This window comes from Gallus gallus, chromosome Z (genome assembly GCF_016699485.2).
Source record: "Gallus gallus isolate bGalGal1 chromosome Z, bGalGal1.mat.broiler.GRCg7b, whole genome shotgun sequence".
NCBI lineage: Eukaryota > Metazoa > Chordata > Aves > Galliformes > Phasianidae > Gallus > Gallus gallus.
The window spans coordinates 62,259,806-62,285,280 of NC_052572.1; positions in this window are offsets into that span (position 1 = coordinate 62,259,806).

Sequence of the window (25,475 nt, forward strand, 5' to 3'; positions counted from 1 at the left end):
AACAAATCCCCATGGTTAAACAGTCAATAGGAGAGAGAGAATATAATATAATACACACCTGTTATGCTCATGATATCTGAGAGACCTTGATTGGAGCTATACAGTGAACCAGAGTACTTGTCAAAATGAGACAAAAGCAAGATTTTCAGAGGTTTCCTAAAACAAGATTTCACTTAATGGAGCATGGATTTCATATTAACAACTTTCCTAAAGCGAAGAATCTAGCTTCATGGACCTTGAAGCACTGTCACATGTTGCCGACACAAATTTTATTTGTGAGACTGTCATGGTTTTGTAACTTCGCTATTGGTATTCCACATCATAACATCATGGACAAAAGAGAAGAACTACGTATCCCAGAGGACCTCACGGTCAGAGAAGGAAGACACATCACAGAAGATACGTCATCTGGTTGCGCGCGGTGCTGCTTCACTTTCGCTTGCTGCCGGGAGAGGAGTGGGTGTGCTTTCCAAGCCGGGCGCCTTCATCAAGTAAGGCTTTCGGTTTCGGAAACTCTCTCACTCTCTCTCTCTCTCCCTCTCTATCGCTCTTTCGCTCTCTCTCCCTCATTCCATTTGGTTTATTATACTTACTCCCAATTAGATTGTATTGTATCGTGTCATCTTGCATCTCAACATCATAGTTAGTAAAATAAGTTCTCCTTCTTAGATTGTTGCCACCGCTTCGTTTTTCTCGGGAAGTGAAGGGGGAGGGGGGCCCACAAGCCTACCGGCCCCCTGTCACGGGCACAGATCTATCTAGGTAACTCCGTGACAATTTTGGTGGAGAATGTGGGCAAGATTCATCTGAAGCTTTAACGTTAGTAAGAAAAAAAGGATTTCGTTAGGCCAGACTGTGAGACTACAAAGCATTGCTGGTGCTGGTGTGACCTTCATAGATTAGATTATAGCCTGGGCAGTCCGCCAAACTCCAGACACTGTACCGAGTGGTTCCCGTTTGTTTTTTTTTTTTTTTCCTCCTTCTCTTTATTCCCCCTTACGTTAGCAGCTATCAACTATGAGGTTGCTCTGTATTGTCAAAGCACTGTATAAGGGATTAAAAGCTATCATGTTCCTTGCCAGTTACCGGTCTATAATTAACCTCTTCATGTCTTGCTGTGGAGTTGTATTCATATACAACCAAGTGAGGGCCCTGATAGAGGCACCTGCCTGGTGGCTTTATGCAATGTGGTATAATTTGAATTTTGAGACCTTCGAACCGGTTTCTAGGCTTCCCTCCCAGTTTGTTGAACGTTTTTCGAACACCGAGTCAGTGCTCATATTTTCGTGCATATTATCGATATCTTTGAATATATTCCTCTTCATTTGTGCTAAGTGGAAGGAGCCTCCTCCAAGACCAGAGAATGATGACTGGCAAGGAATATGGAAAGGTTTAAGAAGAATCTTAGAACCGTGGGGACCCGCCGTGCCATGGGATTTCACCCCTGAACATCTGTGGGATCCCGAGAAACTGAGCCAGCATTTGAGTCAGGGGCAGTGCGGCTTAGATAGATCAAAGGAGGCACGACTCATCTGGGGCTTGGCTTGTGCCTACCGCGCCCTGTATAGTACTGTTTTGGAGAGAGACAGTTTCCGAGCGGAGGTGCAAGCCGAAGGGGGAAATCTCCAAGTCAGACCTGATCAGTCACAACAGACACCAGTAACAGTGTCAGTAGCCCCTGTAGAAGGCAAGAAATGGAAGCGGGTGTCCTCACGTCTAGAGCGAAAAAAGGAAGAAGAAGAAGAAGGAGAGGAAGTGGAAGAGGAGGTGGTAGAGGAAGATCCAGGTGAGGGGACTTCCTCAGAACCAAGAAAAGCAAAAGCAAAAACTAAGAGGCACGAAGAGGACAGCGATGAAGAGGAGATCTCTATTACTGTTCGTCGACCTCTCAAGATGTCTGAGATCCTAAGCTCAAGAAAGAAATTTGAATGACGCCCGAATGAAACTGTTGTCACCTGGTTGCTTCGTTGTTGGGATAGTGGGGCCAGTAGCTTGTCTCTAGATGGTAATGAAGCACGCCAATTAGGAGACATTGCCGGAGACAAATCCATCGACAGAGCAATTAGTAGATGTTTGGATGAAGCTGCAACCCTCTGGGACCGAATACTAATAGCTGTGAAGGAAAGGTATCCCTACAAAGAACTTCTGCAGCCTGCAAAGAAAACGTGGAATACAATTGAGAGAGGTATCCAGTATTTGAGGGAAATAGCCCTGGTGGAAATGCTATATGAGTCTAATTTTGTTCCTAATGATCCACGCCAAAACCATGATCCGGAGAGAGTGAGGACAACACCTGAAATATGGCAAAAACTTACGAGAGCAGCACCAGACAGATACGCCCCCACACTATTAGCCACATTCCACAGATACGAGGACCAACAGAGAAGACCCCTAGTCTTCGAATTGATTCTTACACTCCAAAACTATGAGCAGCATCTACCCCCAACCCACGTTTCCATTTCAGCTGTCACAGAGTTAGCAAACAGACTGGGTGATGTAGAAGAGCAGATGTCCCTATTGATTAATCGTGATGAACCCGTAGAACCCGTAATAGTATCGGAAACGTTTGACGACGATCAAGATAAGCAAAGGGGCCTAATGAAAGAGCTTATCAAACTAATGAAAATCCAATTAATTAAAGAAGATGGATCCCCCTCCTCACCTGTAACATCAAAAATTTCAGCTACCGAAGGCAAACGCTTTCCTGCTCGAGTGAGAAACAACAACAGGACGGCTTCGCGTGTTGCCTTGTGGCGTTATCTCCGTGACCATGGAGAAGATATGAGGAAGTGGCACGATCAAGATACTCCCGTACTGCGAGCACGGGTGAGAGAATTACAGAATAGACCAACCACCAGTGTAGTTGCTCCAGTTACCACAGGTAATGAATAGAGGGGCCCTGCCCTCAGTCAGGGGAGGGAGAGGGATAACAGAGTTTATTGGACTGTGTGGATCCGATGGCCTGGCACATCAGAACCACAGAAATATAAGGCATTGGTGGATACCGGTGCACAGTGCACTCTAATGCCCTCGAATCATGAAGGGACAGAATCAGTCCATATTTCTGGAGTGACTGGGGGTTCTCAAGAACTGACTGTGTTGGAGGCCAAAATAAGCCTCACTGGTAAAGACTGGCAAAAGCATCCTATTGTGACTGGCCCAGGGGCTCCATGCATACTGGGTATTGATTACCTCAGAAGGGGGCATTTCAAGGATCCTAAGGGGTATCGATGGGCCTTTGGAATAGCTGCTGTAGATACAGACAACATTAAGCAGCTATCTGTTTTGCCTGGCCTGTCAGAAGATCCGTCTGCTGTGGGGTTGCTGCAAGTAAAAGAGCAGCAGGTACCAATTGCCACAAAAGCAGTGCATAGACGGCAGTATCGAACCAACAGGGATTCCTTGCTCCCTATTCATAAGTTGATTCGTCAACTAGAAAGTCAAGGAGTGATCAGCAGAACCCATTCACCTTTTAACAGCCCCATATGGCCAGTGCGTAAAGCCAGTGGAGAATGGAGGCTGACGGTAGACTACCGTGGCCTGAATGAAGTCACACCCCCGCTGAGTGCTGCTGTGCCGGACATGCTAGAACTCCAATATGAATTGGAGTCAAAAGCAGCCAAGTGGTATGCCACCATTGACATCGCTAATGCCTTCTTTTCCATTCCTCTGGCCAGAGAGTGCAGGCCACAGTTCGCCTTCACCTGGAGGGGCATTCAGTATACTTGGAACCGTTTGCCCCAGGGGTGGAAACACAGCCCAACCATTTGCCACGGATTAATCCAAACTGTATTGGAACAGGGCAGTGCTCCTGAGCATCTGCAATACATTGATGATATTGTTGTGTGGGGCGATACAGCACAAGATGTTTTTAAGAAAGGAGAGCAAATAATCCAAATTCTTCTGCAAGCTGGTTTTGCTATTAAGCGAAGCAAAGTGAAAGGACCTGCCCAGGAGATTCAGTTCCTAGGTATAAAGTGGCAAGATGGGCGCCGTCACATCCCAGCAGATGTGATTGACAAAATCACTGCCATGTCTCCACCCATTAATAAGAAAGAGACACAATCTTTTCTGGGTGTAGTGGGCTTTTGGAGGATGCATGTTCCAAACTATAGCCTTATTGTAAGCCCCCTGTATCAAGTGACGCGGAAGAAGAATGATTTTACATGGGGTCCTGAACAGCAGCAGGCTTTTGAGCAGATCAAACATGAGATAGCCCGTGCCGTGGCTCTGGGGCCAGTACGGACGGGACAGGATGTAAAGAACATCCTCTACACTGCTGCTGGAGAGAAAGGTCCCACCTGGAGCTTGTGGCAAAGAACCTCAGGGGAGACCCGAGGCCGACCCCTGGGATTCTGGAGTCGAGCATACAGGGGGTCTGAAGAGTGCTACACCCCAACTGAGAAGGAAATCTTATCCGCGTATGAGGGGGTTAGGGCTGCTTCCGAAGTAGTCGGTACTGAGACGCAGCTCCTCCTGGCACCTCGACTGCCAGTGCTGAACTGGATGTTTAAAGGAAAGATTCCCTCCACCCATCATGCTACTGATGCCACTTGGAGCAAGTGGATTGCACTGATTACACAACGAGCTCGAATGGGGAACTTCAGTCGTCCAGGAATCTTAGAGGTGATCATGGACTGGCCTGAAGGTAAAAAGTTTGAAACATCACCAGGAGAAGAGGTATCACGTGCCAAAGAGGCCCCACCATATAATGAACTACCAGGAAATGAAAAGAAATATGCCCTGTTCACAGATGGATCGTGTCGTATTGTTGGGAAGTATCGCAGATGGAAAGCTGCTGTGTGGAGCCCCGTGCGACAAGTTGCAGAGGCCACTGAAGGAAAAGGAGAATCAAGTCAGTTTGCAGAGGTCAAGGCTGTCCAACTAGCCTTAGATGTCGCTGAACGGGAGGGGTGGCCAGTGCTTTATCTTTATACTGATTCATGGATGGTGGCGAATGCCTTATGGGGGTGGTTACAGCAGTGGGAGCAAAATAACTGGCAACGGAGAGGTAAACCTATTTGGTCTGCTGAACTGTGGAAAGACATTGCTGCCCGAATAAAGAATATGGTGGTAAAGGTGCGCCACGTAGACGCTCATGTGCCCAAGAGTCGGGCTACGGAAGAACAGAAAAATAACCATCACGTAGATCAGGCAGCCAAAATTGAGGTGGCTCAAATAGACTTGGACTGGCAGAACAAGGGTGAATTATTTCTAGCTCGGTGGGCCCATGAGACCTCGGGCCATCAAGGGAGAGATGCAACGTATAAGTGGGCTAGAGACCGAGGGGTGGACTTAACTATGGATGCTATTGCACAAGTTATTCATGACTGTGAAACATGCGCCATAATCAAACAAGCCAAGAGGATGAAACCTCTCTGGGAGGAAGGGCGATGGCAAAAGTATAAATATGGGGAGGCGTGGCAGATTGACTATATCACCTTGCCACGATCCTGCAATGGTAAGCGTTATGTGCTCACCATGGTGGAAGCGACCACTGGGTGGCTTGAAACATATGCAGTACCCCATGCTACCGCCAGAAATACCATATTAGGTCTGGAGAAACAAGTTCTGTGGCGACATGGCACCCCAGAAAGAAATGAATCAGATAATGGGACTCATTTTAAAAATTCTCTTATAAATACTTGGGCCAAAGAACATGGCATTGAATGGATTTATCATATTCCCTATCATGCACCAGCTTCTGGTAAGATTGAACGATACAATGGGTTGTTAAAAACTATGCTGAAGGCAATGGGCGGTGGAACATTTAAGCACTGGGAGAAGCATCTGGCAGAAGCCACCTGGTTGGTCAACACCAGGGGATCTATCAATCGTGATGGTCCTACCCATTCCAGCTCCCTACATACTGTAGAGGGAGATAAGGTCCCTGTAGTACATGTAAAGAGCATGTTGGGAAAAGCAGTTTGGGTCCTTCCAGCCTCTGGAAAGGGCAGACCTCTCCGTGGAACTGTTTTTGCCCAGGGACCTGGCTCCACTTGGTGGGTGATGCAGAAAGATGGGGACGTTCAATGTGTACCACAAGGGAATTTGATGTTGGGGGAGTGCAGTCAGTAGTTCTATGTATATGTATTAAGCATGATATAATGATGTAGAATAAGGGGTGGAATGTCATGGTTTTGTAACTTCGCTATTGGTATTCCACATCATAACATCATGGACAAAAGAGAAGAACTACGTATCCCAGAGGACCTCACGGTCAGAGAAGGAAGACACATCACAGAAGATACGTCATCTGGTTGCGCGCGGTGCTGCTTCACTTTCGCTTGCTGCCGGGAGAGGAGTGGGTGTGCTTTCCAAGCCGGGCGCCTTCATCAAGTAAGGCTTTCGGTTTCGGAAACTCTCTCACTCTCTCTCTCTCTCCCTCTCTATCGCTCTTTCGCTCTCTCTCCCTCATTCCATTTGGTTTATTATACTTACTCCCAATTAGATTGTATTGTATCGTGTCATCTTGCATCTCAACATCATAGTTAGTAAAATAAGTTCTCCTTCTTAGATTGTTGCCACCGCTTCGTTTTTCTCGGGAAGTGAAGGGGGAGGGGGGCCCACAAGCCTACCGGCCCCCTGTCACGGGCACAGATCTATCTAGGTAACTCCGTGACAGAGACCAAGCCTTTCAGGGATTTTCAGAGCAGCTATTGTACCAAATAAGCAAATCAAGTTCACTTCTAAAATCCCATACTTCTGTGTGACACAGTTTTCAACTTTTCACTCATAACTTCTGGATCCAGAGTTTACTTTTGATGTGATTACAGTATTAAGAGTGATACTCACAAATGCTATTTGAAGATGTTGGCAAAGATCTTCAGAAGGATGTAAATATATGAGTATGTGAGCTTAGAAGAATACTTCAAGGTACAAAAAACCTGGATGTTGCCATTAAAGCAGATAGCATTGCTCATTCAACCAGCTATTCTGAGGATAATACACCATTCGAATTTATAATTGCATTCTATGTTTCGTGGATTGTAGCCAGATCACAAATCTATGTATGTATGCCTGCAAGGCTTTACATGTATAATTATACATGTATACAGCCTGTAAATGCATATGTCTATTCACACACACAGAGACTAGCAGTTATGAATAAGAAGGAAAAAGCGTATACACTTGTTTGCAAACATATATGTACAAATAAGCATGACTATTTTCTGAAATTCCATTTGAAAAAGTCAATTCATATTTACATTAAACTGTGTATCATATATACTATCTTAATATTTGATGATATGCTATTTGATTATGTTAAATCTCAGACATTACAGCTCAGTATCTCAAGGATGTACCTCCCATTGATGTTACTGTCACCTGGGCCTCAAGGTCCATTCCAAAGGTCAAATGTCTACTTTCTCACTATCATCAATTGAAATTAATGTCACTTTCAAGAAACTGAAATATGTGAATTGAGGAAAAATTGTGTCAACTGAAAATGACATGTGAAATGAATTTTGTAATTGCAGCAAACCTACATTATTCATACCCACTGCTTGTTAAAAAAAGTTTTGTCTTCAATTATCACAACAAAATTTGATGCTCCAATTCTTCTTTTGTTATGCCATTTTCAAACTTACTATGTAAATAGAGTGTGTCATGTTATCTGATTATAATTCTTAACTTTGTATTCTTCTCACATTAATGTTCATTATTGATATTCCGGTTTCATCTGGGACAGAGTTGATTTCCTTCATAGTGTCTGGCATGATGTTATGTTTTGGCTTTAGGAAAAAAGCAGTACTGGTAACACACTGATGTTTCAGTTGAGCTGAGCAGTGATGCACAGAGCCAAGTACATCTCAGTTTCTCAGTCTCTTGTACTGTTCTGCTAGTGATGGGCCTGGGGGGCACAGAGAGCTGGGAGGGAACAGTTCACCTGAACTGGCCAAAGAGGTGTTTCATACCATACGGTATCATGTGAAAGAAGTAAAAAACTGAGGGGAGTGGACCAGGGGGAGAAGTTACAGCTTGGAAATTGGTTGGTCATTGGTTAGCTGGTGATAAGCAATTCTTCTGTGCATCACTTGATCACTTGTTTAATATATATATATATGTATATGTATAACTATTATTATCGTTACAATTATTTCTCTCTTCCTTTTCTGCATTAGTGAAGAGTGAGTAAAAAGCTGTGTGGTGCTTTGCTGCTTCCACCTTAAACCATTACACTGCAGTAAAAACATTAAAGAAAAAATGAAATAACTGAGAAATAATTGGAAGACTGAGAATAAAATTATTATTTTTTTTTTTTTCAATTTCTGTTGCTCAGTTCTGAGTAAGAGTAATAAAATCACAGAATCACTGAATAATAAGGTTGGAAAAGACCTCTAAGACCATCTGGTCTGTCTACCTAACACCAATACTGCACACTAAACCTGTCCCTAAATATTACATCTACCCTTTCCTTAAACACCTCCAGGAGCAGCGATATCACCATTTCCCTGGGCAGCCAGTTCCAGAGCCTAACCACTCCTGAGAAGAAATTTTTTCCAATACCCAATCTGAACATTCCCTGGTGCAACTTAAGGCCATCACCTCTTGTTCTGTTGCTGTTACCTGGAAGAAGATCATTATCATTATCTCCTTTCAAGGAGCTGTAGAGAGCTATAAGCTCTCCCCTGAGTCAAGTGTAGGACTCGATACTTGATCATGTTGAACCTCATACCATTGGCTGCAACCCACTGATCCAACCTGTCCAGGCCCATCTGTAAGGCTTTCCTGCCCTCAGACAGATTGACACTGCCCCCCAACTTGGTGTTATCTTCAAACATATTGAGGGTGCACTCAATCCCCTGATCTAAATCATCAATGAAAATAAAAAAGGGTCAAGTGTATAAGTAAAGATGTGAAGTCTATTTGTAGCAGTCTAGAGCAAACCTGAGGTTGCAGAATTTATCTACTACCATGAACAGGCACTCTGCTTCTAGAACACCTACAGCAACACAAAATTCCCACAGTGTGGTTTGATTGTCCCCAGAGTGTCTGCTTAATAAAGCCTGTATAAGCAAGTCTAAGATTTAAATGTAAAATCCATCTAACAATTTGCAGTAATGGTGCCTGTTGTTTTATAACAGTGTACATTTCAAAGAATGGCGATCATTAGATCATGAACAGATATTTGGCATGATTGTTGAAATAGGTGATGAATCAAGGCACACATGGGATGGGCCTCAACCCAAACATTTTAACTACCTTATGCAGTGTCTTACATACAAAAATAATGTTAATATTTAGAAATTACAGAATTAGTCTGACAGCTTCTCACAAATAAGTTTTCCTTCTTTCTTTTCTTCCTTCCTCCTCCCTTCCATCCTCCCTCTCTTCCTTTCTTCTTTTCCACTTTCCCTCCTTTCCTTCTTCCTTCTTTCTTTACTTCCCACATACTTACTTATTGCTGTGTCCCAGTCCATGACACCTGAGACCAGCAAAATACATTGCGCTTTGACTGGTGTCATTCGTTTCAGACACTGGAATTAAAAATTGTTCTCATTAAGTCACACACTAAAATTAGAGGAATGAGAGAAGGCAAATAATAGGAGTCTGCTTTGCTCTTGTAATTCCATCAGGCTGTGAAAATAAGAAAAAAAATATTCTTAACTCATTTTTATGGCAAACACTTTTAAGAAAATGGTAAGCTCCATGCTAATAATTCATGAACAGGTTAGAGACTGAATTTGCTGTATATGTTCTTGGGGACGTATTTGCGTAGATTAATCTTTTCACTGTACAAACCCTAATTCATGAATAGTGCCTTCATTTTTCCCATTATCAGGAAAATGCCTTAGCAAACAAACACTTAAAAACTGACTGTTTATATTGGTAACAGTAATGTCTTGTTCTCCATTATTTGAGCATTGCACATAAGTTGGTTTTCAATATTCTAGGGCTACTCTGAAGCAGAAATTGTGCAAATAATGGGCAGACAGAGTTCTCAAGGGATTTCATTCTTTACAGTCTATGCAAGTGGATGAAACACACAGTAAACACAGCGATCAAAGTTATTTCCCATAGAATGGGGAAGTTTTTAAAATGAAGTGAATATGAGTTCTGGAACCTTAATCTCACTTCCTGCTACAAAGGGTATCATGATAGACCTTGAAACATTTTCTGAGGGAACATAAAAATTGAGCTGCCTCCTCTGCAGCTTCTTGAGCAATTCTTATTGTACCTGTTAGACTTCTCTTTCCATGTCTCTTTATTGCCTGACAATTAGATATCAGTCTTTGAAAAATCCATTACAAGTTTGCCTTGGTCTACAGCATGCATGTCTAACCTAAAGCCTGCAGCTACGTGTGACCTAGCCCCTCTCCCATGACAACATGCCAGTGGCTCTTCCCTCCCTACCAGTCCAGAATGGACTCAGGTGTACGTCCAACACTCAGCAAAAACCAAACCATTGGTGTGCTTTTGACACTGTCTCAACTGAAACCAGGAGAATGGGAGGGAGGGGAGCAGTGCAGTGCTATCTCTGTCTCTCATGCCCACCATACACACTCAGTGAAACTGAAACCAGTGAGCATTCTGTGTTTCATGCAGTTGTGCCACTTGGTAAGTAAAACACAGTGATTGCCAACAATAATATTTCAGCTTACCTAGTGTCATCCTTAAAGGAAGCAGAGCCTCCCCCAGAAAGTTGTGGATGAATGAAGACTGTTCAATAAAAGATGGACAGATGAGAACCATTTTATTGAGACAACTAATATGGCACTGTGCTTAATATGTAAGAAAGTGCTATAAGTTTTCAAAGATTATTATGTGAAAAAGACATTACTTGCAGGAGCATGTCACCAAAATTTGATGCAAATCAAGTAATATTTCTTAGATCTATATAGCAAAACTGAAAAAATTGTCATGTCAACATTTTTTTTTTTTTTTAAGTTATAACTCAGATGGACGATTTAAAAAACTAGTTTATGTGGTAGCAAATCTGACTGCAAAATAAATAAATAAATAATCAAAACCATTTACTGATGTTGAGTTTATTAAGCAATGTATGGAAAGTGTGGCAGAGATAATTTGTGCTGATGAAAAAAAGGGTTTTTCCACAATCACTTTGTCTCACCTGATCTCAGGAAGGTGAACAGGAAAATCTATGAAAAGAAATATGAAGAGTAAAGCTGTTAATTTCAAATTTTGTGCTTTGGTGATAGATGAAAATACTTATGCTGCAGATATGACTCAAGAAATAATTGTTTCTTTGCTGCCAATAAAAGGCAAAATGACATCTCTTGACTTGTATGAAGCAGTAAAAATGACATTAAAGCAAATGTCTTAAACTTTTGTAAACATACCTGGTATAATTCCTGATGGAGCACTGGCAATGGTTGGTAAAAAAAGAAGACCTTATAAAATTAATAGAAAATGATGGAATTACCACCAGGAACTCATATTTCGTGAAATATCAGTGAATTGTAAGTCAAGAAAATTTATGTGCGAAACCTTTAAAAATAGTTAACGTCAAGTAAATCATCATCAAATATGGGAATATCATAAAATCTAAAGTATTGAATCATCCCCAGTTCAGAGAGTTTCTGAATGGTATGCATGCTGATTATCAGGACCTTATGTACTTTTCTGAAGAAATGTGCCTAAGTTGGGGTAAAATTCTAAAAAGATTTTATGATTTGAAAAATGAAATCAAGATAATTATGGAACCAATAGGAAAATATGTGCCAGGACATGAAGATTAAAAATGACTCACAGATTTAGCATTTTTGGTGTATTTGATCATACATTTAAATGAGTTAACCTTGTGTCTTCAAGGTGAAAATGAATTTATCTCTGTTATGTTTCAATCCACAACAGTGTTTAAAATGAAAAGTAAGTTACGGCAAGACTAAGATGTGGTAGATGATTTTATGCATTTTACCCTGCCTAAACACAATACTGTGAACAGAGGTAAATACGCAACCATGCTTTCTGTTTTGACAGATGAATTTGAGAACTGGTTTCAAGATTGCAAAAACAATTGTCAATTCTTTGGTATATTTGAGACCTCATTTTCAGTTAACATAAATATACTTCCTGGGAATTTTCAAATTGAGTGTATACAGTTGCAATGAGATATTCAACTCAAAAACTTGATCATGGCTCTTTACCAGAATTTTATAAGATCTATTTACCAGAGAAAAGTATTCTTCACAACCATGCCTTATTCATGTTATAACTTCCTGCCAGTATGTACACTTATGAACTGCTATATTCAGGGATGAAGCAGAGGAAGAGTAAAATTTCACTGAAAATCTCTGACAAACTGCTTCAAAAACTGAGAACCTCAAGAGCTGCAGCTACTTCCATCAAACCAGATTGATGCATTAGTTTCACAAAAATTATGTCAAATATCCCACAAATCTTACATCTTGATTGCTCTATTTTTATTTTTAATAAAAAGATTAAAAATAGGATGTTTTGTTTCTTATGTATATTATCTATATTATATATTTTATATGCAGCACAAAATAATTCCTCTTCACTTAATGCGACTTGGGTAAACCAAAAGGTAAGACACTCAGTGTCTACATGGCTCATAAGTTTGAGCTTTGAGTTGATATCTTCAAATTGTAGAACATGAAGTTTAGTTCCAGAACTTGAATGTTTCTTCATAAATCAAAATGGATGATTTAACTTCTTTGATTGCCTGTTACAATGCAGCTTATGAAGCATAGTACCACTTGGAGTTTCACATTCCTGACACAATGTATACAGAATGCACTGCAAATCACCTGTGCAGAACCCTTTAGATAGAAAAATTGCAAGCAAGCATGAGGAGCGGTATGTTTTTTAATACCCTTGTCACTCCAGAGGGATATTTCATTATGTTAGTTCAGGAAAAATAAAGGCTAAGAGCTGAACCTCTAATTATTAACCAGTCCGTCACAGAACACATACAAAAGCCTGACCACATTGTGAGGACAATGCTGGTGCAGCTTTGTTCTCTGAGCTCAAAATTTTTTTATCTGGCAGTCATTCAGATTCCCTAAAACAGATAAATTATGTACCACGCAATTTCTACATCCCTTGCTTGTCACAGTTGTGCCACCACTCAGAACTTTCTTTGAGAAGGTTAACTTTATTTCCTTACATTTTGATAAGTTTTCCACATTGCTTGGTAAGGAAGAAGCAAGGAATGAATGTGCTCAAAGTGTTTTACAACATGAGCTCAGTGATGTTTCAGAATCTAGCTAGTTTTGACAAAAATGGGAACTGTTGCAGTGTCACTAACAGAAAGAGTAAATAAGTTCAGAAAAATGACACATTATTTGATGCTGTTTTCACCCTCTGTAAAGTGTGGCTATTTAAAAGAAGCCATGTCTACAGACAGAGACCATCTCTAGCTTCTGAAAAGATGCATGTAGCCTCTAACTTGAAAAATATCCTATTCTCTGCCATGAGAAGTACCACTTACATACTGTATTAAACTTATTTTTCTAATGAACCAAAAAGAAGGAGAAATGAGAATAATATAATTAAACAATATTTACAGTGGATATCCTTAGTTGAAATTGTTAATTGAACTTACAAATTTTTACTGTAATAACAAAGCTCTTTTTTTTTCCCCTTCATGCTCTTTCTTTATTTTTAATAAATTAAGATTTTGAATGTGCTTCTCTATCAAAAGCTCAGAACTCTTAGAACAAGGTATCCTTCCTTAGAGTATTTCTCCTGATGTGTTTGAGTCATTTCCCTGTGAAATGGTAATGGCAGTTATGATACTGGGGGTAACGAAATCCAGAGCTTCTTCAGCATTTGAAGGTGAACTAGGCATGTGAATTCCTCATAAACTGAACAATCCACACATCTTTTATTTTAGAAAATGCATGCAGTACAAAAGTCAGTGTCAGCGACTTAAAACCTCTTTCAGGTATGTTACTCCTTAACTTATCCTTTCCCACTCAATAACCAGCTGCAGATCTGTATTCAGTTGTTTATTTTAAATCTATAATGTCTTTAATTATATATATTATGTTCAGTATCTGCAAGTTGTGTGATCTTTTTGCTATTAAAGTATGGCCACCATTGTATACATCCCTGTGTCTCTAGTTCTATTGCATGGGTTGGCTCACCATTCCTGGCCTTTCAGAGAATTCTTATTTGAATATCTTTTCCAAATTCCTTGGAAGTCATTTGCTTCTTCTTTCATATAAGCAAGGAGGTTGGTCCTGGCATCATTCTATACAGCATCCTAAGACAAAGATGCATCTTCTATACACTTCATTTTATATTTAAACTTCACAGTTATATACGTTGCATGTGATATATAGTTTGTATTTGTAGAAAAAAAAATAATGTTACACTGATGCTTTCTTTATATTTATAATCCTTCATGATCTGGTATTGATACAGTTAAGTACTTTCTGATTTTTTGATTGTATGTAAGTTTTTTTTCAAATGTAAAGAATTTATAAACACATTTACAGACTGCTCTCTTCCCTGTCTGAACGGTATACCCTAATCCCCCACAGTAAGTGTTAGGATATATGGGAAACTCCAAAACAAATGACATCTCAGAACAGTGGAAGATTATTTATTTCAGGTAGTTTAATGTGTCAGATTGAAAAGTACCGTATCTGCAGGGGAGGATCCTCATAGGTTAGACACACATAAATGGCACAGACATACAGTGAAGGTGGCTTATGAAATCAAGTCTTCTAATCATTTTGTATTCTGAAAGTCACTGCATTATGGAGATATTGCAGGGTTATGGGGTATGACATAATACTGCTGCATAGAACACCTACACATAAGTTAACTTCTGGGGTGGAGAGATAAAAATTTAATTTTATCTGATCTACAGCTTTATTTAGCAGGTTTTATTACTGAAAGAGAATGTGGAAAAGCAATACATAAACTTATTAAACTGAATTTTGCCTTATATTTTTCCCTGAGATATGCCTTATCTTCAAAATGTTTCAGCTATCCTCTAAGAGAGTATAAAATTCTTCAGTTTTTAATGGAAAATAAGCTAAGTGACTGTAAGTGTCTCCAGGCCTTTGCAGGTGCTACTTTTTAATGCAGGATAGAAATACAAATCTTTTTATAGTATGATCAGAAAACACCTGTAGAAAACTATCTGGAATATACTCCTCCCTCTCTCTCTGCTCTCCTTCTCCACCCCTTCCCTTTATCATGTTTCTCTATTACGCCATCTTCCACCTTTCTTTTTCTCTTCTTCATCATATTTTTTCATTGTTCCTGAAATTCCATCTAGTTCTGTAAGCAAAAAAATACCACCTTCCTTTAACCTGTATTCCTACAAATGCCTTTGTGAGTACATAGAACTGCTATCCCTGATCAGTAAAATGTTGCCTCCCAGGTATGAGATACATAAAATCCTCTTGAAAGACAGAACCATCTGCTGGGGCAGTTATAGAAGTTTATTTCTATTTAAACTGCCTGATCTTATGCTTTGTGTGTGTGTGTGTGTGTTTTGTGAATAGTTAATCTCTTGGGGATGCTAAGTCATGTTCTCATCAGGGGTTAACTAGCCTGTTTTCATTTAACACAAGGAAACGATTCATGCAGAATCTGCTCTAATCACTCTGTCTTTAAGGAACTGACACTGGCACTAGAAACCTATGTCTTTCTATCCTCTTAGATTTATAGATGTCTAAAATTAGCTTGAAGATTGCTTATGAATAATGCTTTATTCTAATTAATTGTGTTATGGACTAAAATTTATGAAGGTTCTGCTACAGTTAATTTATATAACAGTAAAAGCATTTCAAGCCATTGGCAACTGTGGTTAACAGAACCATACAAATGAAATTAATGTTTAGTGTAGAGTAGTGAAATAAGGGAGGGTATTAGCGAAGAATAAACAGTTATATTCATTACTTCATTGGATCAACAAGCTTTAAGTATCAAATTTGAGAGTTTAACTGAATGAAAATTTTGTCTTTACTAAAATCACTTTTCTACAACTTTGTTTTAAAAGATTGATAAAACAAAGTTCCAAAGTTCTGAATTGATATTACCGTGTCACTGATTTGGAAATAAAGTGAATGAGTTGGTTGTTGAGACACTCTCCATCATATTTGAGAAGTCGTGGCTGTCAGGTGAGGTCCCAGACAACTGGAGGAAGGGTTATGTCACTCCCATTTACAGGAAAGGGAACAAAGAGGACCTGGGGAACTACAGGCTGGTGAGTTTCACCTCTGTGCCTGGGAAGATCATGGAACAGGTCCTCCTGGATGACATGCTTGATCACATGAGGAATGAACGCGTGATCTGAGACAGCCAGCACGGCTTCACCAGGGGAAGGTAATGCTTAACCAATCTTGTGGCCTTCTATGATGGAGTGACAGCACTGGTGGATGAGGGGAAGGTGACCAATGTCATTTACCTGGACTTGACCAAGGCCTTTGACATGGTCCCCCACCACATCCTTATCTCCAAATTGGAGAAATGTGGATTTCATGGGTGGACCACTCATTGGAATAAGAAATTGGTTGAAAGGCTGCAAACAGAGAGTGGTGGTTCTATGGCTGGTTCTATGTCCAGGTGGAGGCTGGTAATGAGCAGAGTCCCCCAGGGATCTGTCTCGGGACCGGTGCTCTTTAACATCTTTATCAATGACGTCGATGACGGAATCAAGTGCACCCTCAGCAGGTTTGCTGACGACACCAACCTGAGTCGTGTGGTTGACATGGAGAAAGGAAGGGATGCCATTCAGAGGGACCTTGACAGACTTGAGAGGTGGGCCTGGGTGAACCTAATGAGGTTCAACGTGACAAAGTGCAAGGTTTTGCACTTGGGCCGGAGAAACCCCAGGCATCTATACAGACTGGAAGGAGCAGGCCTTGAGAGCAGTGCTGCAGAGAAGGACCTGGGGGTCCTGATGGATGACTAACTTAACATGAGCCAGCAGTGTGCTCTTGCAGCTCAGAATGCAAATGGTATCCTGGGCTCCATCATGAGAGGGGTAGCCAGCAGGGACAGGGGGATGATTGTCCCTCTCTACTCTGCTCTTGTGAGGCCCCATGTGGAGTATTGTGTCCAGGTATGGAGTCCTCGGTACAAGAAAGACAGAGCTGTTGGAGAGGGTTCAGAGGAGGGCCACGAAGATGGTCAGAGGGCTGGAGCACCTCCCCTATGAAGACAGGCTGAGGGAGCTGGGTTTATTCAGCCTGGAGAAGAGAAGACTGTTGGGTGACCTCATTGCAGCCTTTCAGTACCTGAAGGGAGCCTATAAACAAGAAAGGAGTAAGCTCTTTGAAAGGGTAGATAACAGCAGGACAAGGGGGAACGGTTTTAAGTTGAAAGAGGGAAGATTTAGATTGGATGTTAGGGGTAAGTTCTTTACCAGGAGAGTGGTGAGGTGCTGGAACAGGCTGCCCAGAGAGGTTGTAGATGCCCCCTCCCTGGAGGTGTTCAAGGCCAGGTTGGATGGGACCCTGGGCAACCTGGTCTAATAAACGGAGAGGTTGGTGGCCCTGCCCGGCAGGGGGGTTGGAGGTTCACGATTCTTGAGGTCCCTTCCAATGCAGGCCATTCTGTGATTCTGTGATTCTATGATTCTGTGAGTTATTCAAAGATATCTACCAAGCACTCTGTTTCATTCTGAAAGCTACATAATCTTGCTCCCAAATCCTACCTTATTTTTGGACACAATCAGCAAGTTCTGCAATAGAAAGAGCACAAAGGACTAGTTAAGGTGAAGAAGAAACATATTTGTAGAAAACTCCTTGTGCATTTGCATGGTAACCAGATACATAGTGGTTTCTCTGAGGGGAGGTTTTCTGAATAGCATTTTATTAAAAGGTGTCCAAGGCACTTTTTTATATATGTATGGAAGAGCATCTGTCTTAATTCTGTTCATTAAATAAAATTCTATGCTCACATTGTAAAATATATATTTATTATTTCTCCGAATTTACATCAGAAAGTGTGGAAAGCTGAAGAGTTGAAGTATACAGGCATGGGCACCACAATAAAGTAGGAAACGAAACTTAAAAGTCGTTATATTCCTCAACAAATATCTTCCTTCTAGGTTAAAATATCAACGTTTAGTTGACATTTTTACCAGTAGAATACACTATCTGTTAAAGATACTAAAATATTGGTGGGTTTCATAGATCCTTCTCAGATTTATAACTTGCACAATAAGAGGGGAGGAGTTTTAGGTAATTTTTACCACCAGTTAATTTTTAGGCCACTAACAGAAATTTCTGCTGTGTCTGGAAACAATGCTTAGTAAACTGTAGGTTGCTGCATTGCTTCTCTTTAGAGACAATATTTTTACACTTCTTCATAGAAAGGAAGTCTCTGAAATTCTTCCCTTGTTGTTAGTATTGTGCTGGCACCAGCACTGCGCCATATTGTAGATTATATCACATGGGAGGTATCCAAATTTCCTGCTACTAGTGAGAGGACATCTGGTTTTATCATTTTATCATTGTGTCCCTTGGTGTAGCAACAATATCCTAAATCAAGCAGACATAAGCTCACACTTGGAGATCAAAAGTCCATTTGCAGTACTGTTAATTTCTAACTGGGTGCTAAATTGGGTGCTAATAAATGGTATGTGCAAGAACATATCACAGAATCACAGAATTCCAGAATTGCAGGGGATGGAAGTGACCTCAAGAGATCATTGAGTCCAACCCCTTGCTAGAGCAGGTTCACTGCAATAGGTCTCACAGGTAGATGAGCAGACAGGTCTTGAATCACAGAAGCAGAATTCACAACATTTCTGAGCAAACTATTCCAGTGTTCTGTCACTCTTACTGGAAAGAAGTTCTTCTGTATGTTAGTATGGAAGTTCCTGTGTTCAAGTTTTATGGCATTACTCCTTGTCATATCACTACACACAACTGAGAAGAGCCTAGTCTCATCCATTTGCCTTCCACCTCTCTTCAGAGGTGTCTTCATAAACACTTGTCAGATCTCCTCTCAGTCTTCTTTTCCCAAGGCCAAACAGACACATGTAAATGAACCTTTCTGCATACAAGATATGCTGCAGGTCCTTAATCATCTTTGTGGCCCTCTGCTGGACTTGTTCTAGGAGATCCCAAGTCTTTTTTGACCCTGGGAGCCCAGAACTGGACATACTGTGGTACCACCACAGCGGAGTAGAATGGGAGGATCATGTCCATCAGCGTGCTGGCCATGCTCTTTTTAATGCACTGCAGGATACCGTTGGCCTTCTTGGGCAAAATGGCACTCTGCTGGCTCATGGCCAACCAGCTGGTTGATATGGCCTCCTGTGCAGCGGCCCTGAGAAAGCTAAGGTTGCTCTTGTGATCAAAACAGTCTCTTCTCTGAAGCCTGATACTATCCCTGTGATAATGTTTTTAAAGCATTTCCTCAGGTTCTCTGAGAAAAGAAGTGACTTCAAAAAACAAGATTTTTAATGTACGATTTTTTCTCCAAAATTAATACCTCCTAATTGATGATGTGGGGTCAAGCTGTCAGAGGTGGATTTTGGTGGTATATAAAGCTATCTCCTCCCCCGCACACACTGGTTTTTGTTTGTTTGTTTGTTTGTTTGTTTGTTTTGTTTTGTTCTTTTTTTCCCAGATTCCTTATGAAGGATGTTTACCCCATCATGGAACCATGCTATTTAGAAGACCAGCTAAGATACACAAAAAAAGGAAGAAAATACAACATCTGAATTTTTCTATGTGAGGCACTGTGTATTTGCACAGACCTTGCAGATGACCATTTTTCACTGCTAATAAAGATGCACTAAAATCCAGTATAAGACAAGCTTGCTCAGAAGCTCAATGTATTATGTATTTATTAGCTCATGAGCATAAAAGACAAAGTCATCAAACTAAACGTTCACCATAAATTATTGATGAGCTTGTATTTATTGCATACAGTTAAACAGTTCCTACTTTATCCAGAAAGGTACTGTTACTGGTATATATGATGGCTAGGTAATTTACAGCCCACTTTGCAGTTTTATGCTGTGCTTAAAAGCGATGCTCACCTAATCAAACAGTGCACGGAGAAAATAAGTTTCAGAAATAGACCCAAAGAACACGCACATGTATTTGTTTTCCAGAGCTTCTGGGTTTATTTATTTATTTTTTCTAGTTATAAAAGATGCTTGAAGGTAGCAACTACTATTATAGGAACAATGAAAATAATTAAAGAAGCCAAAGAGGAAGAGGAGGAAGAGGAAGAATAGTCTAATTGCCTTCATTCTAGTTCATCACTTCAAGATCCAGAAAATATGACAAGATTCTAAATTTTCTAAAGAACAGAAATATTTTCCCTCTGCTCTCATATTGCAAACAGAGTAGGCACAATGTGACCTGTTGAATTCAGTGAAGTTAATTAATTCTTTTTAGAATACAGTCAGTTTACCAGGGATAGTAGACATTTAAAAAAATATATAGTTCAGTACCATTGCCTTAGTGCTTTTACACAGAAGACAAAGTAAATTGAACTTTCATTCAGCAGTCCTACCAGCAAAATGACTCCTCATATTTTATAATAGTAACCAGTGGAAGCATTGGCTAACCTATTCTTTATTAAAATGTTCATTTTCCTTGTACTGCAATGCCCTCGGCCTTGGCATATTTCTTGAGAGCTGCTATTGGAAAATTCTCTGTGCTTGGCAGAAGTGGAGAATTTATTATGTGCCTCGGAGCAGCACTGAGGCAAACAGGAAAAGCTGTTATCCTTAGTGCACTTTTGCAAGGCTATCTGTTAAAATGTGCATCTGATCTGAAATTCCTGTTTGTGTTTCAATACTATTTCACTGTTACTTTGCCAGGAAAAAAAGAAAAAAATAAAAGCAGCAGCAACAACAGTATTCTTCCCAGCAAGGCATTCAGGAACTGCATAATGCCACAAAGTACAACTCAAATGTTCCTTATCTGCAAGGCATTTTAAAATAAATTGAAAAACAAGGATGAATTATCCTCTACCTTGTTAAACTAGGCTGTGATATGCAGCACAAACCTGGGCTTCCACTATTATGCTGACTTTGGATGGGATACTTGTGTTTCAGAAGTGATGATAGCCTCAATTTTGGAAAATGTGCACAACTCAAGTCACTGTTACAGGTATTCAGTGAAGGCAAATTCCCATAGGATGTCAGCTAAAAAGTTCTGCAGATGAGTCCACAAGGGTGCCTTCCTTGGGAACAGCATTTCTGTAAATGCATTTTTCAATGACAGTAAACTTGCATCTTGGAAATATTTTAGTGTTTCTTATTTACTTACCTCATTATGCTTATCACTTATGTGGAGATGGGGGAGTGTTGAGAAAGGTGAAGTTTCCTATAACTTTATCAAAATGAACCGGTCACTGTCACACACTGGAGGATTCAATTTCATAACTTCATTTATTTTAGCTAAAAAAGTTGTACATCTCCTGTTCATTCAGTGTCAAGATTAAATAAGAAAACGTATCAGAAAAGCTACTGAAGCCTCATTACTCAGGCTAAGAATGGATTTCCTTAAATACGGATGTGTATAGAGCAACTCTACTGGGGATAGAAATCTCTGTACTCTCAGTGTCAATTTATTCAATCCACGGACATTACCCCTCTAATCTCAGGACTGACACCTAATACCAGTTTGATGTGTACCAGCTGAAATACATCTATTTTATTCATTTTTTTGTAAAAGGTATTTATATTAATCTGTGAGCCTCATGCTGCCTGACCTTTTAGAGATATCCTCTCTCCTTCAAGTAAGGAAAGTGTGCGCCTCACTCAAGTAATATCTATCCAAGATTATCTGTTCTCAAATATATTACTATATTTTGCACTATCTGAATTTGATCTTTCACTGCATTAGCTGTTATCTGAGAGTGTCAATCATAATATCATGTTTACTGTACCAGAAGATTTAAATTTCTAATAGGATTTGTGTCAAGGCAGTAAAAATGAGCAGTAATGAGGGTACCATGGCCATTTTCAACACTTCATTCTGATAGTCCAACTCAGATTATGGTCAGCAGAGATCATAACTGTTAGTGTAGTGTTTCTGCTTCCTTTTGTTTCTTTACATGTTCCTTGTGAATTCTAAAATTCTACAATGGGAAACACAATTTTCACATCTCTTCAGCTTTTCTATAGTAAACTAACAACATCTGAACTCCCTGAGTTACAGACCATCACTTTTCAAACTCATTACCATCACTAGAAACTGTAAGTGCAAAGATTTGAAAATATCTCTTTGAAAAAGCAAGTACGTTAAACAGTGGAGAAAGTTGCAAGCAAGTTGTACAGACAATATGTTAAAGAACTCAAGTGAGAAAAATTCCAGACTGGAGATAATTCCCCATGAAGACATTTGTTTTTCTCCCAAAAAGTACAGCAAGGAATATGAATCATGGTTACTGCTTCTCTACCTGATCATTCTGGCAGATGGTTGTCAATTAAGTTTAGCCTACAAGTAGTCACTAATCCCACATGTCAAGATCAACTGTGCATCTGACTCCTAGCACATTTTAAGGCTATCCATGCTCATCTAGTCATTGTAGAAAGAATTTTCTGAAGATAGATATTTCCACCTATTGGGAAAAAAAAAAGATAACATCACAGGACATTACTTAAAACCTGGACTCAAATGAGTTCATTGAAACAAATCCTCCCATTTAGTTGAGCAGGGTGTGGTTGAGGCTAACAAATTATTATTTATTTTATTTTATTTTATTTTATTTTATTTTATTTTATTTATTTATTTACAGTGAAAATCAAACCCAAAGCTTTTATGGACACTTGAAGCGTTAAACAATTTGTTCAGGTACTTAATACAGTTCACTGATGGTCTAAATCACTTTCAAATGCTCCAGTATACCTCCGAAAATATGCTGGCTGATTTATCAGTAAGTACACCTTTGTTGACAGCTGTTGTCCTAGCCTTAATGCACAACTCTTTTTTTATAAATGTTTTCCTCCTTCTGAATGATTATATGTCACAGTACCCTGGCTTTTGGTTGTGTACATCCTGATATGCGGATGCTATGTTCTGGGCAAAATATCTAATTTTCCAGTGACTAGACCTGACCTGAAAAACTTTTTCAGTGCCCACGCTTGTCTTGGTGACCAGAATGTGAAAATAACTCTAGTAAATGTGGTCAGTATGTACTTTTCCCAAATAAGTAGAAACTTAAAGGAATAGTGAATAGTTCATAGAATTGTACACTAAGCCACATACATTAGAGTAATCCGTTGCATGAGAAACATTTTGACCTGGCTTAATTTACTTGTTTTTTATAAAATTCTACATTGGAATATTTTTCTTCTCCCTCTCTATTCTATACCACTTTTGTAACGTTTCTGTTAGAGAGCAGTTTGATGTACAATGAGATCATCTTCCTTGTTTCATTTCTTGTTTTCTTCTTAAACCACAATCTCTAACATTGACTCATGCTGAGAATTATTTGATTGCTCAAATAGCTGTATTGAATTTAGTTCAACTACTGACGGAGCCTTTTCTTCTCAAAGAAAAAGTGAGGACTAGTTGAACCTATTCCTATAATAACTTTCATGCCTTTCAGAAACATCTCAAAATCTAGATGTAAGGAAAATAGCACACAATTTATGTTGTTTTTTTTTTAATAAGTCCTTAACACTTGAATTAATTCTCACTTTTTTTTTCCCAAATATTAAAGTGTGAGTGACCCACAATTTTTTCCTACTTATACTGCAGCGTATGTCATCTTGACTTCTCTTAATCTGTCAGCCATCTCCATCTTCTACATATTTATCTTATTCCCTGCTTCACAGCAATACTCTGAATGTTTGAATTTCTTTTGTACATGTATTTATCTGTACTCACTAAAAAAAAATAGTGTTATGCTTATCTTTGCTTTAACTGGAACAGACATAAAGATGGATGTGCTTATTTCAGTATTCTCCTTTGTTTTAGTTTTTCAGCCATTGTCATCTAATGTCAGCATAATGTACAAAATAGACTTGCTCTTTGATAAACAGTTGGACCTAAAATAGCACAGGAGAAGAAATAGAAGAAATAAACAATAGATATGAGTGGGAAGAGGGTCACATTTATTATTCATTATTTAAGTTACTGTGAAAACAATTTTTCAGTATGTGTTATAAAGTTAAGTGTCCCATTGTATTAGTGTACCATAACTGTCAAAATCTAAGTGGCTACGATTATGAGGGCATTTTTATAAATAAAATGCATTCTTTAATGTTTTCCAGTTCAGAACTCAAAGAAAAACTTATCGAAAAGCCTCCTTGAAGGGAAATACATGGAGTGCAAACATGTAATGAATATCTTCTGCCAACAGTCTTGAACAAATAATATTATAAACTGGTGCTAAATATAGAAAAGAAAAGAAAGGTACTTTTCAAAAGTAACTCATAGTTATTTAAAAGAATAAATCTGATTGATATTTTGGCTTTTGGGTTTTCTATGGAGATTCTATGTCCATTGCAAAGACTTCTCTTTCACACACTCAAGACCATATGAATAATTATATTAAGGCTGTTCAAAGACCGATCTATTGCAGCATGAATTGCATGTGCCGTCTCTTCTTCACTAGTGGATATTTAGAGAAAAATAATACAGCGTTTCACTGTATGACAAAACCAAAACTGTCTCTCTTCATGAATTGGTGTTGGCTCTGACCAGTGACAGCACTATCTTTCAAGTGCTTCTCAATAACTCCCAGGATGATTTCTCCATAATTTTTCTAGGCACCTAAGTGAGCCTCATAGGCTGTAAATACTAGGGCCTTCTTTTTGCCCTTCTTGAAAGCTGAGATATCATTTGCCAGCTTCCAGTCAATGGAAGATTACCAAGATCACTGAAAAATACTTGAGAGATTTCATTATTATACCAGTCAGCTCTTTTGAACCCTGGAATGAATGCCATAAAGCCCCATAGACTTTCATGTATACAGCTGGAGAAGCAAATCTCGTCCAAGGTTTGGTATTGGCTGGGAGTTTAGTACTGCCATCACAGTCCTCTAGCTCAGGGCTCCTCAAATTCTGCCAGAGGAGTTTCAGCTTGGATATTATGAAAAACTTTTTCTCTGGAGGAGTGGTTGGGCACTGGGGCTGCTCAAGGTAGTGGTGGAGTCACCGTTCCTAGAGGTGTCTAAGGAGAGGGTAAATGTAGTACTTAGGGACATGGTTTAGTGAGCAATGTTGGTGGTTAGTGGACAGATGGATTAGATGATCTTAGAGGCCTTTTCTAAACTCAGTAATACTATGATTCTATGATTCTAATATTCCTGCTCAATTGAGACAGCTTTCTACCCACTCAAATTCTGACAGTTTGGAACTTTTGCTTATGTCAACAAAACATTTCACAAATGGCATGACATTCTCATCAACTTTGGATAAATTTTCATTGCTTGTTTGTTTATGAGGGTCATCACATTAGTAAACAGACAATCATTCTTCTGTCTGCCAACAATGTATAGGTTGTTTTAAAAGCAATGGCCCCTATTTATTATCACAGAAACTACAACAAATACAAAGAGCACAATAACATTATTTGATAGAGCTATTTCTCAATTACAAA